Source organism: Furipterus horrens, unplaced genomic scaffold (assembly GCF_987537825.1).
Source record: "Furipterus horrens unplaced genomic scaffold, mFurHor1.1.pri manual_scaffold_7, whole genome shotgun sequence".
NCBI classification, from domain to species: domain Eukaryota; kingdom Metazoa; phylum Chordata; class Mammalia; order Chiroptera; family Furipteridae; genus Furipterus; species Furipterus horrens.
In genome coordinates this window covers 133,702,426-133,728,056 of record NW_028327177.1, presented here as the reverse complement: position 1 = coordinate 133,728,056, position 25,631 = coordinate 133,702,426, and the positions used below count along the sequence as shown (strand labels likewise).

Here is a 25,631-nt window from a genome sequence, read left to right as displayed (position 1 = left end):
CAGTTGTCAGACTTGCATTCAACTTGATTTCTGATGGTTCTGAGTGATGGTTGTTCTATATTTGAGTTGTAATTTTGATGTAGTTGTGCAAAGAGGCGAGCCATGTCTGCTGACACCGCCATCTTGACCAGACTTCTACAACCTAATTTTGACTGGTGTACTTATTCCACAGTGTGGATGAACGTTGTGCCATAATTAAACTAACTTTGGATATTTATGTTTTTCCTTTAAAAACATGTTTCATAACAACCACTGCAATTTGTTTACAATAGCAATGCTAAGAATAATCTAGCTGTCCATCAATATGGGACAAAATATAATATCTCTGGGTGGACTATTACACAACTGTTAACAAGAAGGCTGCAGCTCCATATATACTGATGATAGCTAACACTTGTCATACGTAAGATGTGCAAGGTGCTATGTTATGCACTTGATATACATTGACTCACGTAATCCTTTTAGTAATCTTATGAGGTAAGGACTATTATTATACTCATTTTATAAATGAGGAAATTAAGGTCCAGAGAAGTTAAGAAACTTGCCTAATAAGTAGTAGCTTGTTCAAACCCAAGTAGTCTGTGCTTTTAACCTCTACACTATATTGCCTACTGATAATTGAGCTCTTTCTGAGACATGTTAAATGAGGAGGGCAAGATAAAAATGGTACATACAGCATGCTATCAACCTCCAAATATATAATTAAGTAAATTAACAAAATAATAAGCACCAGTATGTGCATGTTCTTATATGTGTAAAGAGTATCTCTGGAAAGACTTATAAATAACTGGTTGCTTCATGGGAGGCAAATGGAGGACAACTAGGTGGAGGGAGAATTAGTTTTCACTCTATTCACTTTTGTAGTCTTTGAATTTTGTATTGTGTATTAAAATAATAATTCTGTATCATGTATTATGCATTATAATAAGTAAAAACATCAAAAATAATACTGCAGTGAGCATAGTGTCTATAATTTTATGTGCATGTCTAATGATTCCCTTAGAAGAAAATCCTAGAAGTGTAATTGCTGAGACCAAAGTCCTTGAAAAAAATGTCAAGCTTCTTGATACCTATGGACTATCTGCCATTTAGAAAGGCAGTGTTGAGGACCTCTGGCAAAGATGGAGGCGTAGACAGACATGCTGCATCTCCCTCCACAACTAAGAAGGACTACAACTACCTCAAAACTAGAAACAACCAGAAGTTCCAGAAAATCAAACTGCATGCAAGTCCAGCAAACAAAGATATAAAGAAATACTCATCCAGACAGGTAGGAGGGGCGGAGAGGATGCGCTGTGGTGGTGGCAGCAGCGGCAGGCCAGCGGAAAGCATAGTCACACGTTTTAAAAAGTCAGGCGGGACCCCTGGGGAGTGTTCCCAGCTGCTCACCAGAGCTTGCAGCTCACAGTCCCAGCACCTGGGAAAATCAAGCCTCATTGCTTCTGACTGTGGGTTGGGGTGGAGGCAGAAACTGCCAGTCTCAGCAGAGTCCGTTTGTTTAAACGGCCCCCATGGTCCTAGAACGTCTACAGACCCACCCCCTCTGAGAACAACGGCCAGGGCAGCAGCAAAAGGGGCACCAGTCTGGTGTGCAAGTGAGAGATGTGCCTGGAAAAGCGGCAAGTGCTGGGCAGGTGGCATTGTTCCCTTTCGGACCCCTCCCCCACACACAGCACCACAATGTGGTGAAACAGGTCGCCCTGTACTGACGAATCCCTAAGGCTTCGCCCCTTACAACGTAACAGGAGTGACAGCTGTATCTAAGACACAGAGGCAAACAAGCACAGGAGCCTGTCAGAATGAGGAAACAGAGAACTATGGGCCAAAAGTGGGAATGGATCAAGGTTCCAGTGGGAGAACTAAGAGATGAGGATATCACCAACCTAACAGATGAGGAGACAGACAACCTAACAGACGCAGAATTCAGAACACTGGTGATACAGATGCTCACAAGGTTGGCAGATGTGCTTGAGTCTGGCAAATGCATAAGAAAAAAGGTGAAGGTTATGCTAAGTGAAACAAAGAAAAATCCACAGAAAACCAATGGTGAAGGGAAGAAAACCGGGGTTCAAATCAATGATTTGGAACCTAAGGAAGAAAAAAACAAGTCAACCAGTGCAGAATGAGGAGGCAAGAATTGAAAAAAATGAGGAAAACTTCCCAAATTTTGCAAAGGAGTTGGACATACAGGTCTGGGAAGCATGGAGGGTCCCGGCGAGCTGGACCCAGAGGGGACCACACCAGGACGCATCATGATTGAAATGCCAAAGATGAAAGATAGAGAGAATCCTGGGGGCAGCAAGAGAGAGGTGAAGAGTTGCCAACAGGGGGGTGAGTATAGGACTGTCAGCTGATTTCTCAGAGGAAACATTGCAGGCAGGAAGTGACTGGCAAGCAGTATTCAATGTGATGAAAGGCAACCTGCAACCAGGATTACTCTATCCAGCAAAGCTATCCTTTAGAATGGAAGGGCAGATGAAGTGCTTCCCAGACAAGGTAAAGGTAAAGGAGCTCATCAACACCAAGCCATTATTATATTAAATGTCAAAGGGACTTACTTAAGAAAAAGAAGATCCAAACTATGAACACAAAAATGACAACAAACTCACAACTATCAACAACTGAATCTAAAAAATAAAAACAAAATCCAACTAAGCAAACCAGAACAGGAATAGAATCATAGGTATGGAGATCATTTGGAGGCTTATCAGCTGGGGGTAGGGGGGAGAAATGGGGAAATGGTGCAGAGATTAAGAAGCATAATTTGTTGGTACAAAATAGGCAGGGGGAAGTTAAGAATAATATAGGAAAGGGTGAAGCCAAAGAACTTACATGCACAACCCATGGACATGAACTAAGGGGGGGGTGGGATCGCTGGGGAGAAGTGGGGTACTGGGCAGAGGGGAGCAAAGGGGAAAAAATTGGAACTACTGTAACAACATAATCAATAAAATATACTTAAAAAAAAAAAGTCAGTGTTGATGTGTCCTCCCCCCAACCCCCCACCCGGGGTGTTACGCTAAGGCAGTGCCAACACTGAGACTTTTAACAGCCTTTGTCAATCTGAAAGGTAAAAATGGCAACTCACTGTTGCTTTCATTTGAACTTTTTTGACTGCCATCCAAGTGCCACGATATCTCCTTTGCTTTTTAGCCATTTCTGTTTCTTCATACATTTTTTGCTTATTTTTCCATTTTGTCCTTTGATTTGTAAGGGTTCCTTTGTCATATATTAGAAACAAAAATCTTTGTACTGTTCTGTATATCAGAAATTGTCTCAGTTTGTTTTAGGCATTTACTTTTGTTTATAGTGGTTCTGGGTAAAAAAAATTTAAGTTTTTAGGAGGTTAAATATAACAATCTTTTCTTAATAATTCTTTCCCACCCTAATACGACATACTATTCGCTCAAATTTTCTTCTAGTTATTTTTCAGTTTAAAGTAAATATCTCTTAAAGTACATATTTTATCTTTTTGGAGTTTATTCTGTTATATAGTAGGATATATAAATGTATCATTTCCCCCAAAAGATTAAACCAATATCTTAATATTTATTGAACAATTCATCCTCATCTCCTAATTTGGCCATTCCATTCCATTCCATTTCACCGTTCTGCTTAAGCCAGTAACACGCAGCTTTGCTATGATAGATTTATTGTTTCATATTTAATAGTACTAGTTCCCCTTTGCTATTTTTTTTCAAAAATTTATTAGATAGTCTAACCTTTTATGCTTCCATTTGAATGTCAGAATCACTTTATCAAGTTTAAAAAAAATACCATTGGGATTTAGTTACATCAGGCCCATAAAATATACATCAACTGATTATAGTTAATTCCATTAAAGCAAAAAAAGGAAGGTTAAAATGAAAAAGTAAAAAAAAAAAAAAAATCCATTTGTTGTACTTTATTCCTAAAAACTGCCAAGATTAAAAGTGGCCATGGTTATTAGCTTAGAATAGACTGTCATAACTATAAGTTGTTTTAAGTAAGTCCCATGGAAACCACAAAGAAAATACCCATAGTAGATACATAAGAAAATGAGAAGAACAAAAACATGCAACTACAAAAATCAACAAAACACAAAGGAAGATGGCAAGAAAGGAAAAGAGGGATAAAAATGTTACAAGACAGGCAGAAATCAATTAAAACACAATAGCAAGTTTTTCCCCATCCATAATTACTATAAATTTGAATAGATTAAAACCCCCAATCAAAAGATATAAAGAGGCCAAATGTATAAAAAATAAGACCCAACTATATGAATCTACAAGAGACTCACCTTAAATCTAAGACACATAGACTGAAAGTGAAAGAATGGAAAAAGATATTCCATGCAGATGTTAACCAAGAAAGGAGAGTGGCAACATTTACATTAGACAAAACAAACTGAGTCAAAAACTGTCACAAGAGGCAAAGAAAAATGTTACCTAATGAAAAAGGGTCAGTTCACCAGGAAGAGGTAACAATTTAAATATACATATATGCCGAACATCAGCACACACAAATATATGAAGCAAACATGGACAGCACTGAAGGGAGAAATAACAACACAGTTATAGGATAGTTCAATAACCTAGTTTCAATTATGACTAGAACATCTAGAGTGAAGACAACAAAATAGAGGAGTGGGACAATACTGCAGAGCAAATGGATCTAACAGGCACACAAAGAACATTCCAGGCAACAGCAACACAACACATATTCTTCTCAAGCTTACAATAAACATTCTCAGGATAGATCATATATTAGGTCACAAAACAAGTCTTAACAGATTTAAGATGACTGAAATCATACCAAGTATCTTTTCTGACCACAATGGAATGAAACTAGAAATCAATAGCAGAAGGAAAACTGGAAAATTCACAAATACTTAGAAATTAAACACCACACTCTTGAAGAACTGATGGGTCAAAAAAGAAATCAAAAGAGAAATTAGAAAATATCTTGAGACACATGAAAATAAAAACAATATACCAAAACTTATAGGATGTAGCAAAAACAGTACATAGAGGGAAGTTTATAGTAGTAAAGAATTATTAAAAAAAGAAAAATATCAAATTAACAACCTAATTTTATACCTCAAGGAATTAGAAAAGGAGCAAACTAAGCCCAAAGTTAGTAGAAGAAAGGAGATGACAATGATTAGAGTAGAAATAAACAAAATAGAGAATAGAAAAAACAATGAAACAATGAAAAAACAATAGAAAAAACAATGATTTTTTGAAAAGGTCAATGAAATTGACAAACCTTAACTATATTAACAAAAAAGAAGACTCAAATAAAGTAAAAAATTAAAGAGGACATATTACAACTGATGTCATAGAAATATAAAGTATTATGAGAGACAAATATGCCACTGGATAGCCTAGGAGAAATGGAGAAATTCCTAGAAACATAAAATATACCAACACTGAATCATGAAGAAATAGAAAATCTGAAGAGTCCTGTAACAAATAAGGAGATTAATTAGTAATCCAATATCTCCCAACAAAGAAAAGCCCAAGATCAGGTGGCTTCACTGGAGAGTTCTACCAAACATTCAAAGAAGAATTAATGCCAGTTCTTCTCAAATTCTCCCAAAAAATTAAAGAGAAAGGAACATTTCAAATTCACTTTATCAGGCCAGCATTATCCTGATACCAAAGCCAGACAAAGACACTACAAGAAAATAAAACTTCAGGCCAATATCCCTGATGACAACAGATGTACAAATCCTCAATAAAACACTTGCAAGCCCAATTTAACAGCACAGTAAAAGGATTATACACCATGACCAAGTGGGATTATCCCTGGAATGCAAGGATGGTTCAACTTACAAATCAGGGAATGTGATACACCACATTAACAGAAAGATAAAGATCACAGGATCATTAACAGGTGCAGAAAAAGCATTTGACAAAGTTGAACACCCTCTCATGATAAAAACACTAAAAACACTAGGAATAAAAGAAAATTATCTCAATATAAGAAAGGCTATATACAAAAAGCTCATAGTTAACATCATGCTCAAAGCGAAAAACGGAAAGCTTTTCCTCTAAGAATAGGAACAAAGCAAGGATTCCCACTCTTGCCACTTCTATTCAACATAGTCCTGGAAGTTCTAGCTAGAGCAAGTAGGCAAGAAAAAGAGATAGAAGGCATCCAAATTGGAATGGAATATATAAAATTATCTCAGCTTGCAGATGACATGATCTTATCTTTTTTCCAATTACAGTTGCCATACAATATTATATTAATTTCAAGTGTACAATTCAGTAATCAGAGACTTATATAATTAGAAAGTACACTCTGGTCTCAAGTAGCGGGACTATCAGCCCCCAAAGGGCAATGCGTTTTCATCCAGCACATGCTTACTGAGTGTCTACGGTGTGTCAGGTGGGGATCTAGGTGCTGAGGAAAATAGCAGTGAACAAAACTTACCGAAGTCCGTGCCCTCATTGAGCTTACATTCCAGGGGAAACAGACAGGCAATAAACAAACATGTAAAATACAGAGTATGTCGGATGGTGAAAAGTATTGTGGATCCAAGAAAAGCAGGAAAGAGGTTAAAGAGTGGTGTGTGTATGTGCATTTAAATAGGGTATTTGGGGAAGACGATACAGAAACTGACAGCTGAGCAAAGGCCTTAAGGAGGGGAGGGTGGGCCTTCTGGGGGAAGAGCGCTCTGGGCTCAGAGCCCAGCAGATGCAACTGCCCTCAGGTTGGGGCATTCTGGGCATGTTCAAGAACAGCAGGGGGGTCAGGGGGGCTGCAAGAGAGTAATTGAGGGAACAGTGGTAGAAGAGGAGGTCAGTGGTGGAGGGCTAGGTCAGGCAGGGTCTGCAGGTCACTGGAAGAACTTGGTTTTTCCTATGACTGAGCTAGGAGAGTTGCTGGAACAGGGCTAGAACAATGGCAGGCTTATGACAAAAATTAAATAAGGCTACTTAGGGCCAAAGCCAAGTGCTGTGGAGCCACCTCACCTAAAGTATACTCCTGGCTTTGGTGTACTGTCACCCCTGCAAGGAAGGAACTGCACAGGTGATGTATGTCGTCCACCTTTCCTCCCCTTCAGTTACCCACCTCCCCTGGCCTCTGCACATCCTCCCCGCCACCCAGCATTCCTGCTGTAAGGTTCCCCACTGTGACCTGTCAGCACCTGCTCTGTTCCTGGGACCAGATACACACTATGCAGGACCCAGTGCGGAATGCAAATGCAGGGCCCCTTGTTCAAAAAGATTTTCAAGATAGAAATAGCAGAGCATTAAACCAAGTGCAGGGCGTAGGGAGATGGGGAAGAGGGGCCTCTGCCAGGTGGCCCTGCCTATCCCTGTTCTACCCAAGAAGGGAGAAGAAGGCAGGAGGGTGAATGCAGGCCCCACCCCCTCCAGCACAGCCCTGGGTGGAGGTGTAGGGTAACAGCAGCCCTTGCTGCCTTCCACAAAGAACCGGCGCTGGGAGGGCAGCATTTTTGAGGGGAGGACAGCTTCCCGCAGGGGGAAACCTGACACTAAAAGAAAGGAAGAAACGGGAGTGTTTCCTGACTGTGTCCCCCGCACTGGGCATTGAAGGAAAGGGACAGCGATGGATGAGGCAGGCTGGCCAAGGCTTCCCCTGGGCAGCGCCGTCTCCCAGGGGAAGTGGAACTGCAGCTGAGCCGGAAGGATGGACAGAGGGCATGTGGAGGGTCACTTATATGGGAAAATGGAAAGTTACAGAGGCAAGCAAGCAGCCAGTGTGTTTGAGGGGCAATGAGGAGGCCAATGTGGCCGGGCGCAGAGGATGTCCCACCAGGTGAGACCAGAGTTGGGAGGGGGCAAGCTTTAGCCTGAAGGCAGTGTGTGTGGGGGTATCAGTGAATGCTTTGAGGAACAACAAGGACAGGATGAGAGCTGTGCTCTTGGAAGGCTTGTCTGGCAGGGTATGACGGACAGAAGGTAGGCTTAGATCCTCATCTAAGAAGGGGTTGTACTGGTGAGGGCAGGGGGGCGGGAGCCTACCCAAATTAGCTGGATAGAGCCCTCCCACCATCGGCGGTGGGTCTGCACAGATGGACAGACATGAGAAGGTTCAGATGCACATTTCCAAGCAAGCAATGACACACAAGAGAACTGCACATCCCTGAGACAAAGTTCTCTGGCAGGATGCCTCAAACCACGTGCATCCCGCAGAATTCCTAATTTTAGAAACCAGACTGGAACTTGTCTCACCAAAATAAACCTGGCCCCAAATATTTACTTTTATCGTTATTTTGCAGTCGTGGAGGCAGGAAGATCAACATGAGCCACAGGACGTTGGACGTGTTGCCCACCAGGATAATTCCTCAGGGTGCCCACTGGTGTCCCGTGCTGGAAAAACTGGCAGTGACAACAGAAGGGAGTCACCACGTAAAAGTAAACACTGTTGGCACTGGGTCACCAGTGCTGTTTTTCAGTCTCTCAAATATCAACTCTGGACTTCACACCCCTTTCGAATTCCTTTTTCACATGGATAAACAAGCCTTCCAATTGTGGGACAGCAACCACAAGGGACAAAAGAGCAAATGGCAGACCTAGAGAAATTTATTTTCATCGTATAAACAGGACACACAGTACTCCTTCTCTCTTTAGGCTGGATAATGGAAACAGCACTAGCATGAACTATAATGAACCCTGAATTCTTACTTCAAGAATTTTCAGACAGAGAAAGCCTCACCTTGGACTGCTGTGAATGCAATACCTGGCAAAAGGCCTCTTGTCCTTATTCTAGTTTTCAAACATAGAAACTCTTCCCTGTTTTGTTTTGACAAGAGAGGGTAAAATACAAGCATCTATGCTTATTACCACATTCTGATTAGGAGAGGCATCAGCTCTAAAGCATATGGACAAGTGTTTTCAGATTAATTCTGAAAATTTCATTAAATGATATGTTTGTATTGTTCCCTTCCTACTGTATTGTAGTTTTCTGAGAGCCTAAATGAGTGATTTAATAATATTTGGAGTTTGTATTGGTTTGTATGTTGTTTCATTAAAAAAAAAAAAGAGAGAAAAGCAAGGAAAACTTAGAAGGCTTGTTTGTATTAACTAGCTAACTGTTTAATAATGGAGATGAAAATATGCACATTAAAATGTCATTTTCAACAGCCTATAGTTTTTAACTGTACAGTTTCAATGCCCATAACAGCATGGTTTTATAAGAAATGTTTTTGGTTACTTGTTCCTTTACTAGAGATTTTCTAGGGTATAAAAACTTTATAAATGGAAAAATATCAACAAAGAAACCTCTCTAGGTAAAAATGCATAAACCACGTATTTCAAAATAAATAGCACACGTTGGGGACTGAACATGGAATGAGAAGTACCACGTGATCCTTCCTACACAGAGTTCCACTCTGCCAAGATCAGATATTTTAAGAACACATGTGAACTTTCAGCTGGGATGGTAGTCCTTCAGAAGCCTTCACATTATTTTCAGGGTTTCCCAGACCTCAGGGCTCGTTTCTCCAATGCACCGCTTCAATGTCACTTTAAGAACACCAGAACTGTGGACACCAGTGTCAGCTTTTCCTTCCATCCCCCATGATCAATCAGCTACCAGGCCCAGGCTCTTCTCCCCATCTGCTCAGCCGTCATCCTGGCCCACGCCACCAACCCACCCTCCCTGGAAACCGTGCCACAATCTGGTGACAGATCTCTCCTCACCCACTCTTTCAGACTGATCTTTTCTCAAACATAGGTGGGGTAAGGCCCCTTTGCTGCTTACAGCCCCTTGGTGGCCCAACCTGACTGGGACTGGGTGGTTGTCATGTTACATAAGATAAGGCAACACAGGGAAGTAAAGGATGCTTGCTTGGTGGACTCATGCTTTACTGTCCACGAGGGAAGCATTGGCCTGGCTTGTCGCATACCCCAGGCCGGCACAGTCCTGCCAGGCCCGCTGGCTCTGAGCCTGGGTTGGGCTGCAGCCTGGAAGGCAGCCCTTAAACAGAACATACTTCAGTGCTTCAGGGCAGGAGGTGACGAGGCCTGGCAGGTGAGCAGACTGTTCACAAGCCTCGCTTGCCAATCACTCGTTTGGGACCTGGAGTGCTATTTCCCGTAAATACCATGTGATAGTGATAGGGTTCCCATACTGGCCCATAAGGCCCGATTTAACCCATAGCTCAACAGACCCACATTTGCAAGGAAAAAGAGTAGCAATCTATTTAGTAAAGTTTCTTCTGAGCAGAGGAGGGAGCATCTCCCAATGGGATGAAGCAATGGTATTCCTGGCCCAGTTGCTGTCCTGAGATCCACTTTTACTTTGGGAATCCAACTGGTCACCACTGCCCCTGCTTCAGGTTCCTCAGGGCACTGCTTCCCAGGCCACTCTGGCTCAGCCTGGGGACAGACCCTGGCCTGGATGCTCCACAGCACTGCAAACCTTCAGTTTGGGGACAGCAAACTCAGTTACCTATAAAGGTGACTAGATGTGGCTGTCTTCAGGCTCCTCTCCGTGAACACACTGTGGGCAGTCCTACCTCCCCTCCCCCAAGGAGATACCTGCAGCTATGTGACCGCTTTGCTACCCAAGACCTGGGGAAAAGCCCTCAAGCACATCTGAACTTGGCAGAGACAAGGTCCAAGAGAAGAGGGAACAATGCGAAGAAACAGGATGTCCCAGCATGACCAGTTGTAATGACCATTCTCTGACAGTGGGTATGTCCCCTTACCACTGAGTTGAGGCCTCATAATAGTTCTACATCAGCATACAGATTGCATACACTGTGTGTGTGTGTGTGTGTGTGTGTGTGTGTGTGTGTGTGTGTACACTGTGTGTGTGTGTGTGTGGTGATGGTTGTATCAGGGGTTGGGATTGCTTTCTTACACCATATATGTGCCATGTACTGACTAGGTACTGAGAGATTAAAAACAGTTAATTACGACAATGTTTCTGTCCTGGGGAAACACCCAAAATAGTGGGAGACACCACACATCCCTACCTATAATTCAGTCTCTAAACTTGGGGATACTGACTATGACATGGGGGCCAACATGTCTGACAGAGCAGGCACTGGCTCCTCACATGCTCTGGTTCTCTGTCCTGATGGTGGAAGAGACATCACCAAGTGGCAACTGCTGTGACGGTCACCAAGCCCAGCTGGGGGTGCCACTCCGCACATGGGAGCAGTGGAGGGAATCTCAGACATCATCCAGTCTCCAACATCCTTTTCCACAGACAAGTCCTTTGGCCAATCGGAAGTTCAACTCTGTTATCTGGGTTGGGGGGGGGGGTGCTGGCCCCTCCAGGAGCTGTTGTGAGAAAGAGATAGAATAATGGGCAGGAAAGTACTTGGACAGCTGCACTGGTGGCGGACGGCTGTCCCTCTCTTTCCTCCTCCAGTCTGGAGAGCCCTGAGTCAAACCCACATGGGGCGGGGCGGGCTCCATACAGCTGGATCCAGGCGCTGGGGCTCACAGGAGGTTGGGGGCAGGGAGGGGCTGGGACTGGGCGGAATAATTAGCTTCTCTCAAACCTTGGTGAGCTGATCAGACCAAAACATTTGCCCCATTCCAAACAGCAAGTGAGACGCACCACGTTCAAACCCGAGTTACTGAAAGCACCGCAGGATGTGGAATCAAGTGGATGCGTGATCTTAAACCAGACACAAGTCGCGGATCTTCCCTCCCAGCTCCTGCAGCCCAGGAGGGACCCTGGGGGCAGAGACCCATGGGGAACCCACTATCCTGAGGAAGGGCGGCCCTGGCCCTTTTCCCAACCCATCCCAGCGGATCCTTCCTCAGCAGCAGGCTCCAGGCTGCTAACTGACATTCCAGCTCTCGAAACTGCAGCCTCCCACCAACTCCTCTGGTTTGGGATTAGAAAATACTGGCTGTCATTAAATAATCCCTCCTGGAAGCTGTCCTCAATATCTACCCGTACTTCCTATCCGGGTTCCACCTCACACTTCACTTTTAAAAGAAAGACGGAGGTGAAATATATTCTGAGAATCGGTCCATCTGTCATGTCATGTTAATGATCAGCTTGAGGCAAAATTCCAATCCTGTCTCCCCAGAGAAGGGGCAAGCTTTAAATTTTATCTCGAGGATGCTGTTTTGAATGTCCTAAGGTGAAGGGGTTCTATCTTGGAACTGCTTCCCCAAAACAACAGAGATCCTCTGCTCGCAAGGCCCCTAAGTGCACCTTCTCAAGTTCAGGAGTCCATGGTGAAGTGCCTTCTATACCAAAGTCTCGTTTTCAAGCTTTAAAACAGAATGGGTATCCATTTTTAAAAGTAATTCCTACAAGGACACCTCGGTCCTATAAAACACTAAAAGCGAGGAGCCGCTGCGTGTGTGAGGGTGGAGGCGGAGTGCAGGAGGAACTGTATCTGATCTACTCAGGCCAAGAGAGATTTTAGAGCCACCTGAAAACCACTGATAGCACAGAGTCTATTTTTTATATTTTGCATAATCTTTGTAATAATAAATATTCCAATGGACACAAATCCTATTAAATAAAAGGTGTTGCTGCTACTCCCACAGTGTCCCCTGGTCTACTCTTACCATTCAATGGGGCTGTTTCCCCTACTAGAATGGGAGCTCCTTGAGGGCAGGGAACAGTGTTGTCTTCAAGATCTGACCAAGCTAATAGCAGAGGGCCCAGATCATAAATGGTTCATAATGTTTGCTGGGTGAATGATTCAAATGGCTTCCATGCTCCAAGTGCTGTACTTTAGCTAAGACTCTCTCTACCTGAGGCAGAGAGACAAAAAGCAACTCTACCACAATTTAAAGAATACAATTTCTCAGTGTCCCTGTAAAGCAATGTCAATTTTGGTCTATCCGGTGTGTGTTCATATTACAGTAGTCCCTCTCTATGTTGCGGTTCACTTACGGCGGCCGCACTGTATCGCGGGATTTTAAAAAATATTATATTTAATTATTTATCGCAGATTTTTCGCTATATCGAGGGATTTTGCGGTACTATATACGTATGTTGTTAAAGTTACGTAGGTTTAAGAGTGTAGGATAAATGTAAGGTTCCTACTTCGCAGGGGATCTAGAACGTAATACCCGCGATAAGTGAGGGAATACTGTAAATCAAGAGAACACGTGATGCGAGAACTATTAAGAGAACTGACTGATGTGAAAGCAGAATGTGCCTGGAAGGACAGAATGAATTACAATCCTCTAGAAATGTGAGCCCAGATGATACTTCTAGGCTGGAGGACTCTAAGAAACACATTCAATGCAAGAAGGCTTGGGAAGAAATATTCCACACGTGTGCCCGGAGGTAGTGAGCCAATCTGGGAGCAGAGGCATGAGGCTAAGAAAAGACCCAGCACGCAGCACAGGGGGCCTCAAGGACCCCAGCTAGCCTGAGCAGACACAGGGACTTCCAAAGGTGGCGAGGCCTTGACTTGATGAGGCACGCAATGGGAGCAGGCGGAGTAGGGGAGCCAGAGGCTCTAAAAATTAGACTTTGAGGAATGTTCTGATGCGAGGCAGATTCTTGAGTCCCTTAATAAAGGCAAAGAGAACTGAAGTGACCTGCAGGATGTCATAATTGGTTAGAGGCAGATAGACTGGAACTTAGCTGTCCAGGCACTGAGGTCCGTTCTTTTGTTCCATGAAGCAAGAATGCACGAAACAGAGGATACAAGGCTTGTGTTCCCTCTGGGGCAGCCTTCTGCATGCTGCCAGTCTCCTCCCTGCCCCTGCCTCTTTCTGCTCCGCATCTCTCCTCACTCTGTACTTGCCCCAGGCCTTCCTCGAGCTCCTTTCTTACCTTTTAAGGTCCAGTTCCAAGAAGCTTTCTGAAATTCTTCCCTAAAAACTCCAACCCACACTGCTCTTCCCAAATACCTCCTGTGCCTTTGGGCACTTGGCTCAGCCAGCTCTTCTCTCAAATTTCTGCTGTTAAACACAATAGCACTGAATTTTATACTTGGCTCATTCATGTCTTATCCAACACCATATCCCCACTGCCGGGTTACTCAAATTGAGGTTGAATAAATGAAAAGATAAAGGTTTCACCACTTACAGTTTTTCTCTGGCTGAGCACAAGAAGTGCCTGACACTTCCTTTGTACTCCTTTGGAAGTCCTAAGTAAAAATTTGGTGACTGAGTAACATGGTGTACTAAATAGAAACATCTAGTACACTGTGGTCTAGCCTTTGCTGTAAGTCTACATTTCTAACTAGATGACATCAACCTAATAAGGTCTAAATTTATTCATCTATATTGGGATATAATTTAGGACAATTTATCAGCAGATAATTTTCTAAATAATTACAGTGAGGATGTCTAACATTTTAGGGCAAAGGATGTGCCATAAATATTCAACAGGATATACAAATGCTGTCTCACATTTCATTTGTATATAAACCAGAGTGGAAAACTCACTTTAAATGAGTAAAAATTATTCATACTCTGCTGATTTCTATCTTCAAAGCTACAATAGCTTAAGTGTGAACATGTGTCTTCTCTGCCATTATGAGCTCCCAAGGGAAGGGACAGAATCTTTGTTCCCATCCTTCTTATATGTGTCCTTCTATGTACCGTGCCATTGTCCTCACCCAGGCATAGGACCCCGGTGCCCAGTAAGTGTCCACTGAACAAATGAATGTGTACATTGCCCAGTCAGGTAAACACCCCATCCTTTTCACCTACAAAGCAAAGGGCATCACTGCAGGGTCACCGGGATGAATATGGACAAGCATAATAGCCTCTCAGTGGGATAGAAAGAAGCAGGCTCCTTCGGTACACCCAAACTTTGCCTGTAACTTGTGGCACACAGAATGCTATGCTTCCTCTCTGGGCCTCAGTTTCTCTAACTGATCTCATCTAGCACCACTTGTCCTCCCGCCTTCCTGTTCAGGATCGTTGTGCCGAACAAGAAGGTGCTTTCTGGGAAAGTACTTTGTATGCCATAAAGCACTGTGTTTGTTTCCTAGGGATGCCCCATTAAAGTGCCACAAGCGGGGTGGCTTAAAACAAGAGAATGTGTGGTCTCACAGTTCTGAAGGCTACAGGTCTGAAGTCAAGGTGTTGGCAGGGCTATGTGCCCTCTGAAACCTGTAGGGAGAATCTTTTGCCTCTTTATGCTCTGCTGGCCGCTGGCAGCCCTTGGCTTCCCGCGGGGTGTGGCCGCGTCACTCCCATCTCTGTCTCTGTCACCACATGGCTGTCTTCTCTCTGTGTGCCTCTGTCTCTGTATCTCTTCTGCTCTTCTTACAAGGGCAGAAGTCATGTTGGATTAAGGGCCCACTCTTCTGCAGGAAGACTTCAACTTAACTATAGTGGAATCTTGGTTCTCAAACTTAATTCGTTCTGGAAGGCTGTTTGAGAAGCGATTTGTTCAGAAACTAAATCATACCCGTACTCGTGCATCCTCTTTGTTGGCCATCTGAGAGACGTGTGAGAGATCCTACGGTGTCAGCATGAAAGGACTGCTGGGTCAGGAACCGAAGTTTTGTTTGACAACCAAGATTTTTTTTGTCTGTGAACAACTTGGTTGAGAACCGCATAGTTAGAAATGAGAGACATTTGAGGATCAAGGTTTGACTGTAATTACAGCTGCAATGACCCTATTTCCAAATAAGATCCCATTCTGGGGTTCCAGGGGCTAGGACTTCAACTTATCTTTTTGCGGTAAACAACTTAATCCCTAACAAGTGCCATGTGAATAAAAGCACCACATTTGAAAACCAGTGAAATAATGATAGACTAGTCCTTCAGGCTATCCCTTCTGCTGAGAACAACGAGGAAAGGTGGAAAAGTATTTCAGAGAGGCGAGCCTGGCACTGGAGGGCATTCTTCCTCTAAGAACGCCAGCCACTACTGGAAGAGTTGGCTAAGAGGCTGAAAGGCTGAGCACACGCTGGACAGCTTGCAGAGCTCGGGAACTAAAGTGGGAGCCCCACTCCTAAAGTAAGAGTACCAGTGCGCCACAGGCAGACTGGCTCTCACAGGTGCGCTGGCCCTCTCAATCCCCGCACCCAGCTTACAGTGGTAACAGATTGCTGGTGCTCCCCAGCCTGCAGAAGGAAATATATGTTCTCCCTAAAGGAAGATAACGTCATCCAAGGCCTCAGGTTGTTTCTGTAAGTTTTCATCTATGATGTCTTACACTCAGTCAGAAACAACCAGGTATACGAGGGTATAAGACAGTATGAATAGACTCCAAGTAAAACAACAGGCAATAGAAACCGACTCACAGGGGCTAAAAATAAAGGTGTTATCAGACACAGAATTGGGAAAAGAACTATGCTTAATATGTTCAAGAGTTAAAAAGAGGAAATGTTTCTCAGAATATTGGAAACAAAACAACAGAAAGAACACATAGAAACCCTGAAACTTTTAAATCACTGCAACTAAGAATTCAGTAGTGGGTTTAACAACAGCTTAAATACAGCTTGAAGAGAAAATTAGTCAACAAAATGATAGGTCTAAAGAAAATACCTAGTTTGAAAATCAGAGACAAAAGGATAGAAAATAAAGATGAGAAGGTAAGAGACATGGGGGATGCATAAAAACCAAAGGACTAATAGATATGCAACTACAATCCTAGGAGAGGAGGGGGAGAATCGGGCATAAGAAAAACAGCCAAAAATATTTCAAAACTAAATAAAGACAACAAGCAGAGACCCAAGATCTTACAGGGATGAACTCCATGTAAAATAAATAAAAAGGAAGTGGTACCTAGGCACATAGTAAACTGCTGTGCACCAAAGACAAAGGGAAAATTTCAAAAGCTGCCAGAGGGAAGAAAAGACAGATTATTATTATCAAAAGAGTAACAATAAAATTGACTGTTAATTTCTCGACAAAAATACTGGAAGCCAAAAGACACTGGAATATTGTCAAAGTGCTGAAAGAAAATATCCAAATGTTTAAGAAACAAAATACACCAATTTTCAACAAACTCTTAAGGAAGAAATAGCACCAAGTTTACACAAATTCTTCCAGAGAACAAAAAGCATGGCACTTCCCAATTCATTTTATGAGACTAACCAAACCATTTCAGAGATACTCCGTCGGCAGCCTTCCATCTCGAGAGACGATGGTGTAGCTTCTTAAGAGTCTATCTGCACCGCCGAAAATGACTGTGCAGTCCGACTCGGGAGTGACATGGTATCTGTCTCCTCCCGTGTTGAATCGACATCTTGCGATGACGCTGGAGCGTCCTCTCCAGTGAAGCTAAAGCTACAGAGCCTGGGCAGGGTGATATGGAGGGTCTGCTGTTGCCCATGCAGCAGACCCCCCTCTCTTCGCAGCTGAAGGGTCCAAGGGAAAGACGGAGTCAATACAGCTTGGCTTCAGGTGCGCCGCAGGAGTTGCCGGTGTTGACTACAACGTCAAACCGCCTTAGGGACTCCGGCTCCGGATTTTCTGTCGGGGTTTATTTACTCCCTTAGCCTTTCCCCTGAAGAGGTATGCCGCAAGGCAGCGGAGGTTTTTTGGAGTCAGAGTTTTCCTTCTCTGATGTGCCCTGACTGGAAGATCGAACCAGCGACACTTAGCTCGCAGGCCGACGCTCAATCCACTGAGCCAAACCAGCCAGGTAGTTCAGAGATACTACCAACCAGTAAAATTACAGGCAATCCTTGTCATGACCATAGAGGTGAAAATCCTGAACAAAATATTCAGAAAATGAATCCAGCAATATATGAAAATGATAATATAATACATCTCAAGCAAATGGGTTTAATGCAGGAATGCAATTCATCATTTACAGTATAAAGGGGGAAAATATAAATAGACCCATAAAATCATTTGATGAAACTCAACCTCTTTTTCTCACAAAAATGCCTTGCAAACTAGGACTAGAGAGGGACTTCCTGAATTAGATAAATGGTATTTATAAATACCTATTGCATTCATCATACTTTATGATGAAGTGTTGATAGCTTGCTGCTGAGATCAAGGATAAGACAAGGATGCCTGAATCACTACCTCTATTAAACATACTGGGGGGAAAAAAAGAGGTATAAGAAAGAGGGAAAATCTCATTCACAGTTACTTTGTGTGAATAGAAAATCCAAATTAATCTTCAGATAAATTTCTAGAAACAACAATTAGTTGGGATATAGAAAGTCAGTCTGGAAATATCTCTTGCATTTCTAAACACCAAGAATAAACATTTAGAAAAAGGGGGAAAAATTAAAGTTATAATTTACATAGATATCCAAATATAAAATGTCTAAGAATAAACTGAAAGTTATACAAAACCTGTATGCAGAACATTCTAAAATTTTCTTTGAAGAAAATTTACAAGTCCATAAAAAATGGAAGGGACGTACTGTATTCATGGTTTTGAAGATTTAATATTGTAAAGATATAAGTCACTCCAAAGTCATCTATAGATTCCATGCAATCTCAGTGAAAACCATAGCAGTTTTTGTTTGTTCATTTTGTGGAGACAGGAAACAGAGAAGCTGACTCTAAGAATTATGTGGAAATGCAAAGGGCCAATAATAGACTTGCTCCACTGGATACTGAAACTCATATAGCAACAGTGATTAAGAAAGTGTAATTTTGGCAAAGGATTAGAGAAATCTGTTACATTGGTCTATTAGAACAGAAAGCCTGGGAAGTCTCGGTCATATATCTACGTTCACACAGAGACACCAACATTGTTAGGGTCCTGGGGCCTTACTCTCTGTGTAATCCTGGGCAAGGCTATTCCCCTATCTGGACTTCAGTTTCTTCACCTGTAACATTTGAAATTTGGACTAGGTCACAAAATTCTGTTTTGAAATAAAAATAAACAGATTAATAAGCATTTCCAGTTTGCAGAGTCTTCCCAATCTTCCAGGAAACCATTCCCACTCTGCTTTCCAGGAAAAGGGAAAAGCAGGGATTTATGCATGTCTTGCCAGCTACAGATGTTAATCCAAAATACTCCAGAGCAGTCTGACAATGGAGACTATAAACTGCCAAGTCTTGCAATGTTTGCTCATTTAGGAGGCATACAAGGTAGTGGATGAGTGAGGTAGACCTTGGTTTTAAAATACTGTTTGTTGAGACTTCCAGTCAGGATGGCAGCGTAGGCAGACATGGTTCGCCTCTTCGCACAACCACATCAAAATTACAACTAAAATATAGAACAACCATCACTCAGAACTGTCAGAAATTGAGTTGAATGGAAGTCTGACAACTGTAGAATAAAAGAAACCACATCCACACATATGTTCACAGCAGGATTATTTATAATAGCCAAGTGCTGGAAACTGCCTAAGGGCCCATCAGTAAATGAATGGATCAAAAAAATTGTGGTCCATCTACACAACGGAATACTATGCAGCAGAAAGAAAGAAGGAACTCCTACCTTTTGTAACAGCATGGATGAAACTGGAGAGTATTATGCTAAGTGAAATAAGCCAGGCGGACAAAGACAAATACCATATAATCTCACCTATAAGAGGAACCTAATGAACAAAACAAAGGAGTGAAATAGAACCAGAGGCATAAAAACAAGGAACAGACTGACAGTGACCAGAGGGGAGGAGACGGGTATAAGAGAGGAGAGAAGGGGAAGGGTCTGGTCAAGGAACACGTATAAATGACCCATGGACATGGGCAGCAGGGTGGGGATTGACTCTGAGAGTAGGGCAGGGGAGAGCAATGGGGGAAAATTTGAGACAACTGTAAAAGAACAACAGTAAAAAAGGGGAAAAAAAAAAGAAAGCAATAAAACAGTCTCAGATACAGAAACAAACAAACAAAAACCCACACATATCCAGACTGGTAGGAGGGGTGCAGATGCAGAATGGGCAGGTCCCTCACCCACGGGTGGTGGATATAAAATGGAGGGATATCTCGGGAGTGAGGAGTCCCAGTCCCACACCAGGCCCCCCAACCCAGGGTTCCAGTACCAGGAAGATAAGCAGCAGCCAGCCTAGATTCACAGCTTGGCTTTGTCTGGGAATCTCCAAGCTCAGCACAAGTAATGCCCATCTCAGATTGCTTTATAGCTCAGGCAGGGTGACCCCAGGCAAAACACAGGTTGGGGCTGACCTAGACCTACACCACCTGGGAAACCCCAGGACCGGTATACTCAGTGGACAGCAACAGATCACATCGGAGCACCACCACTCAACCCCTGCACAGCTGATCCTCCATGGACGGCAGAGGTTGGTGGTCAGTGATCACAGCCAGTCTTTGCAGCTGACTGGCCTGGGTAAATCCCTCCCATTGATCTGCCAACAGCAACCAAAACTCAACTAGAAGAGGAGGGTGTACTTAGCCCACATGAAGGGCACACCTCGAGTACCCAGCTTGGGTGATAGGGGAGGCTGTGCCACTGGACCCTATAGGACACCTACTACATTAGGCCACACTGCCAAGACACGGAGTCAAAGAAGCTCTACCTAATACACAGAAACAAACACAGGGAGGCTGCTAAAACTAGACAAAGAAACACAGCCCAAATGAAAGATCAGATCAACACTCCAGAAAAAGAGCTAAATGAAATGGAGATAAACAATCTACAAGATGCAAAATTCAAAACACTAGTTATGAGGATCCTCAAGGAACTCAGCAAGGACCTCAAGAGCAAAACAAAACAAAACAAAACAAACAAACAAACAAAAATCACCCAGTCAGAAACGGAGAATTCACTAATTGAAATAAAGAACAATTTATAGAGAAACAACAGTAGAGTGGATGAAGCCGAGAATCAAATCAATTATTTGGAACATAAGGAACCAAAAAAACAACCAATCAGGACAGCAAGAAGAAAAAAGATTCCAAAAAAATGAGGACATTATATAAGCAGCCTCTGGGATAGCTTCAAGAGGTCCAATATTTGCATCATAGGGGTGCCAGGGAAGAATAGAAAGAGCAAGAAATTGGAAATCTAGTTGAAAAATAATGAAAGAAAACTTTCCATATTTCGTGAAGAAAATAGACATGCAAGTCCAAGAAGCGCAGACAGTCCCAAACAAAATGTATGTGAAGAGGCCCACTGTGAGGCACATCATAATTAAAATGCCAAAGGTTAAAGACAAAGAGAGAATCTTAAAAGCAGCAAGAGAAAAGAAGTTAGTTACCTACAATGGGGCTCCCATAGAACTGTCAGCTGATTTCTCTAAAGAAACTCTGTAGGCAGGAAGGGACTGGCAAGAAATATTCAAAGTCATGAAGAGTAGGGACCTACAGCCAAGACTGTTCTAACCAGAAAAGCTATCATTTAGAATTGAAGGGCAGATAAAGAGCTTCCCAGACAAAACAAAAACAAAAACAAACAAACAAAAAAACAACAAAAGGAGTTCATCATCACCAAACCATTATTATATGAAATGTTAAAAGGATTTATTTAAGGAAAATAAGATCAAAATTATGAATACAATGGCAAAAAATACAAATCTATCAACAACTGGATCTATAAAACAAACTAAGCAGACAAGAAGAATAGAGACAGATGGTTGCCAGATGGGAGGGGGGTGTGGGGGATGGGTGAAGAGGTGAAGGGATGAAGAAGTACAAATAGGCAGTTACAGAATAGCCATGGGGATGTCAAATACAGTATAGGAAATGGAGTAGCCAAAGCACTTATACACATGACCCACAGACATGAATAGTGGTGAGGAGACTGCCTGAGCATGTGGGAGATGCTGGGTGGAGGCGGGCAAAGGGGGAAAAATCAGGACAACTGTAATTGCATAATCAATAAAATATAATAAAAAAAGAAAATACTGTTTGCCATTTACACGTCTATCAAGTTTCTAGTAAAACTGTTTACGGTCTCTGAGCCTCACATATCCTTATCTGTGAAAGGACAGTTACTGTGAAGAATAAATTGAGTAAAGCTTGTAAAGCACTTAGGACAGTGTCTAATTCATAGTAAGCATTTAAACAGTGAAAGCCATTATTGAAAATATACTGGGGCTGGGTGTTGGGGCTATTTACTAATGATGAAGGCAGAATAACGGAAATAAGAAACCAGACTTGTGAGGGTTTATCACATAGTGCCTCATGTGTGGTTACTGTTTAATAAATATTTGTGGAGTGGAGAAGTTACTAATTTACCAGCCTCTCTCACAAATCCTGGAGTTAATGTCCCCTTGTTTATAGTGTTAGGCTTGCTTTGAAATGATAATTGGATTCCTAATACATTTCTGCCTTTCATTAAAGATGGGTTCACTCCCAAGGACCCAAAACCTCCCCCTAACAAACACACCCACCCACCCTCCCTCACACTCACCCCTGATCTCAGCTAACATCTTTTCGCTTCTTCCCATCCTGAACGTATGGGGAGCCCTCTGCCTCGTGTGGTCACCTTGTGCTTTACCGAGTGTCTCCCTTACCCAGAGATTTCTCACACAAACAGCCTATAAAGGAAATATTTCAAAATCAACAAAAAGCTGGGTACTACAAAGCCTTATTTTAGAGCTTATGCTTTAGGCCTGAAAACATTTGCCAGGAAGGGAGGAGTGGCCAGGGCTGACTGCAGGAAGGAGCTGGCCATCCCTGCTGGGACCATCACATGACTTTTGAACCCTACCAAGTGGGAGTGTGTTAAGTCCCCCAGCCCATAAGACACTATAAAACAAGGTCCGTTTAAAGTCACAGATGAATATCCAATACTGTAATTAATGGAAGAGGTTCTCCTAAGGACGGTTTTTGACTTGTAAGCACATAAGAATCCTGCTTTTCCCTCTCACTGCACAGAGGGTACACCTGCCACCTGGCCTTTGGACAGCTTCCTGATGCTTGCTGCTACCCCTCCTCTTGCTCTTCCCAGTTAAGAGAATCTGAACCTGCTTTGAAAATCTAATAAAACGTTTTCAAAAACCATTTCTTCTCCAATGTCACTTTGTCCCTGTTCTTTGTCAAAGGTTCTTCTCGTTGGAAGTTCAGTGGAAGTAGAAACAGCTAATCTGCTCCCCAAATGAAGGCGTCACTGTTCAGCCACCCCTCAGCCTTCTCTGTTCTAGCTGCGCGGCTCTCCTTCCCTGGAGGGCCTGCCTTCTCGATCTTGCTGGGCCTCTTCTGAATCATTCTCAGCTCTCACAAGTAAAATGGGAAGCCGTCACCCTGCAGCCCAGACTCAGTTTATACCGCAAAGTGTTACCAATAGATTGTGATCCCCCTCAATTTGTAAAACCCAAAGAATGCTATAGTCTGACTTAGGATTCAGTCACCTTGGTAAAGCGCATGGTGGAAAAGTGAATGCAGCCGCTGCCGCAGCCACCTCTAGGGCTCTCACCCTTTGCTTTGACTTCCTCAGTCCAGCAACAAGCCAAGTCAGTCTCCTGTGATCAGCTTTTCTGAAAGAGGCAAGGGCATTAAGGGACCCAAACTACCTACATGCTCACTGTGAGCTCCGCATCTGTCCAGCACCCGTGGAAGATACAGGACAACATAATCATCTCACAAGGCCGTATGTACGTAAAACAGGGCAGAGGCTGGGACTTTGCGCACCAGGCTGGAGCCTTGACCTTGGAACCACTGGAGCCTGAGGAGCGCTGTAACCACCCCCCTCCACCGGCTCACCTCCCCCAGACATCAGCGCCCGCATTCACATGTGGTGAGCTCACACCTCTCACCCTGTGCAGTGGAGTAATTCAGCCGCTGTGTGTTTCCCTGGGACAAAGGGACATCTATTTCAGCAGCAAGCAAACTTTTTTCAGGGACCAAAGCCCTGATTTTTAAAAATCAAAGCCAATGGGGAAAAAATTATATTTTACAGCTAATTTTTTAGGGATGTATCTACTACACTCTTGATGCATATTCTTCATAAATACCATGTACTGTGCAATATGCTGAGCTATTTCACCAAATTACCTTTAAATTGAATTTCCAGATCTCTGACTGAAAGGCAGTCCAGCTTCTGAGTACCATGGATTCAAATGGAGTTTTGCAAGTAAAATCTTAAGGCCTTATGCTATGGTATGGTTACTATATGGCCTAGATTTCTGTTAATACTTGGCTCACCTGAGCTCATTTAATCCTCACAACAACCCTAATAGGCATTTACTATTATTCTCTCATTTTACGGATGAGGAAACTGAAGCCTTGGCAGGTTAAGTCCCTTGCCCAAAGTCACACAGCTAATAAGTGGAGCTGCAATAAGAATCCCGGCAGTCTGGCTCCAGCGCTCCTCTTAGCCATTCTCCCCAGAATGTGAAGAGAGTGGGAAATGTGTGATACATTCACTCTGTGGGAAATAAAAGTTTAATGTTTAATCAGCATACGTTTAAAATCCATTAGCGTTAGTTCATGGGCACCACCACCCTGAATTCCAAGCAATGGTGACTTGCCGTCCCTTCCTTCATTCCTTCACCACTCGTGGGACCTGGCGTCATGGCCCTACTCAAGGTCACACAGCCCATGATCGTGATAGGGCCTGGTGGAAAGGGCCAGCCCTTCTTGCTGCAGGAGGAATTAGAGAACTGAGGTTACCCACCCAGGTCTATTTCTTTCCCTCCTGCTGCTGACTAAAAGAACAACACCACACCAGGAAAAACAGGAAGCTGGTTACCAGATAGGCCAGAACAACAACTCCACTGTTCGGAACGACTGGCAAGAAGCACAGCCGCTGCCTGTCCCCGGGCCTCCTGCCTGGAAGGAGACAGCCAGCCCCAGGGTAGCGATGGGCACGCCACAGGCAGTCGTGGGTGAGCACTGGGCTCGTTCCTTCTAAGCGGCCACTGGGCTACCCTGGGCAGTCTGCTCCACCCTGGGATCTGCAGGGCAAGGAGCGGGAAAAGGATCCATGTTTACTGAGCACCCACTAGGCCACTGTTTGTTCTCGATCCCAGTCCCAAACCTGGAAGGTGGGTCAGAATTTCCATGGCATAAATGAAAACAGTGAGGCTCACAGAGCTTGACCGATCTGCTCAGCCAGGACATCACGGGCGGGGACTGGAACTTGGCTTTGTCTACTTTTAAAGGCCTCAATTTGATGTATCTTTCATCATACGGTGCTGTAAAATTTCTTTCTCAAGTTTAACCAACAGGGTATCTTGATTTTTATCTAGCCACCAAAATAAACAAAAACACCAATGAATCAGTATCAGTTTCTTTAAAGAAAAACAAACAAACAAAAAATATAAAGTACAAGCAAAATAGTCGCAGAATTTTGACAGGATTAAATACCAGTATTAGGTAAAGACTGCATACAAATTGAAAAGAAAAGCCCAAGATCACCCCCAATAGTAATATAAACAGATGTATTAATCTCTAACAAACTTGGAAAAATTTCAACCTTGTTATTAATCAAAGAAAGGCAAAAATAAAATCAACGTATGTTAGCTATTAAATTGGCCATTAGGAACTTATAGAACACAGTGTAAGTATAAGAACATACTACTTCTGGAAGTGTACATTGCTACTATCCTTTTGGAAAACAATTTAGTAATTTGTACCAAGAGTCATAGAAGTTTCACCCAGTAATTCCATTTCCTGAGTCTATCCTAAGGGCTTAATTTAAAATATGAAGACATTATATGCAGCACAGATAATTTCTTTCCTACATTAGTTATAAGTGGGAGATAAGTGGACGGCAGCCTAAATGTCATCCTAATAGGTGTTGGTATATTTAGTTAATAAAATATTGCTCAGCCATTAAAAGTGATGGTGACAGAGTCTGTGTATCACCACAGAAAATACTGTTAAATGCAACATTAAGGAAGGAATAACTGGGGTAAGGATGTAACAATGTAATTGATGTGGAATGTGATT

At 43.0% G+C, this 25,631-nt stretch overlaps 1 protein-coding gene across 5 annotated transcripts in view; it reads right to left on the bottom strand.

Moving 5' to 3' along the window:
• CTDSPL (CTD small phosphatase like) overlaps window positions 1–25,631 on the bottom strand; it is a 114,139-nt gene that overhangs the window by 47,126 nt on the left and 41,382 nt on the right. The window lies entirely within an intron of this gene.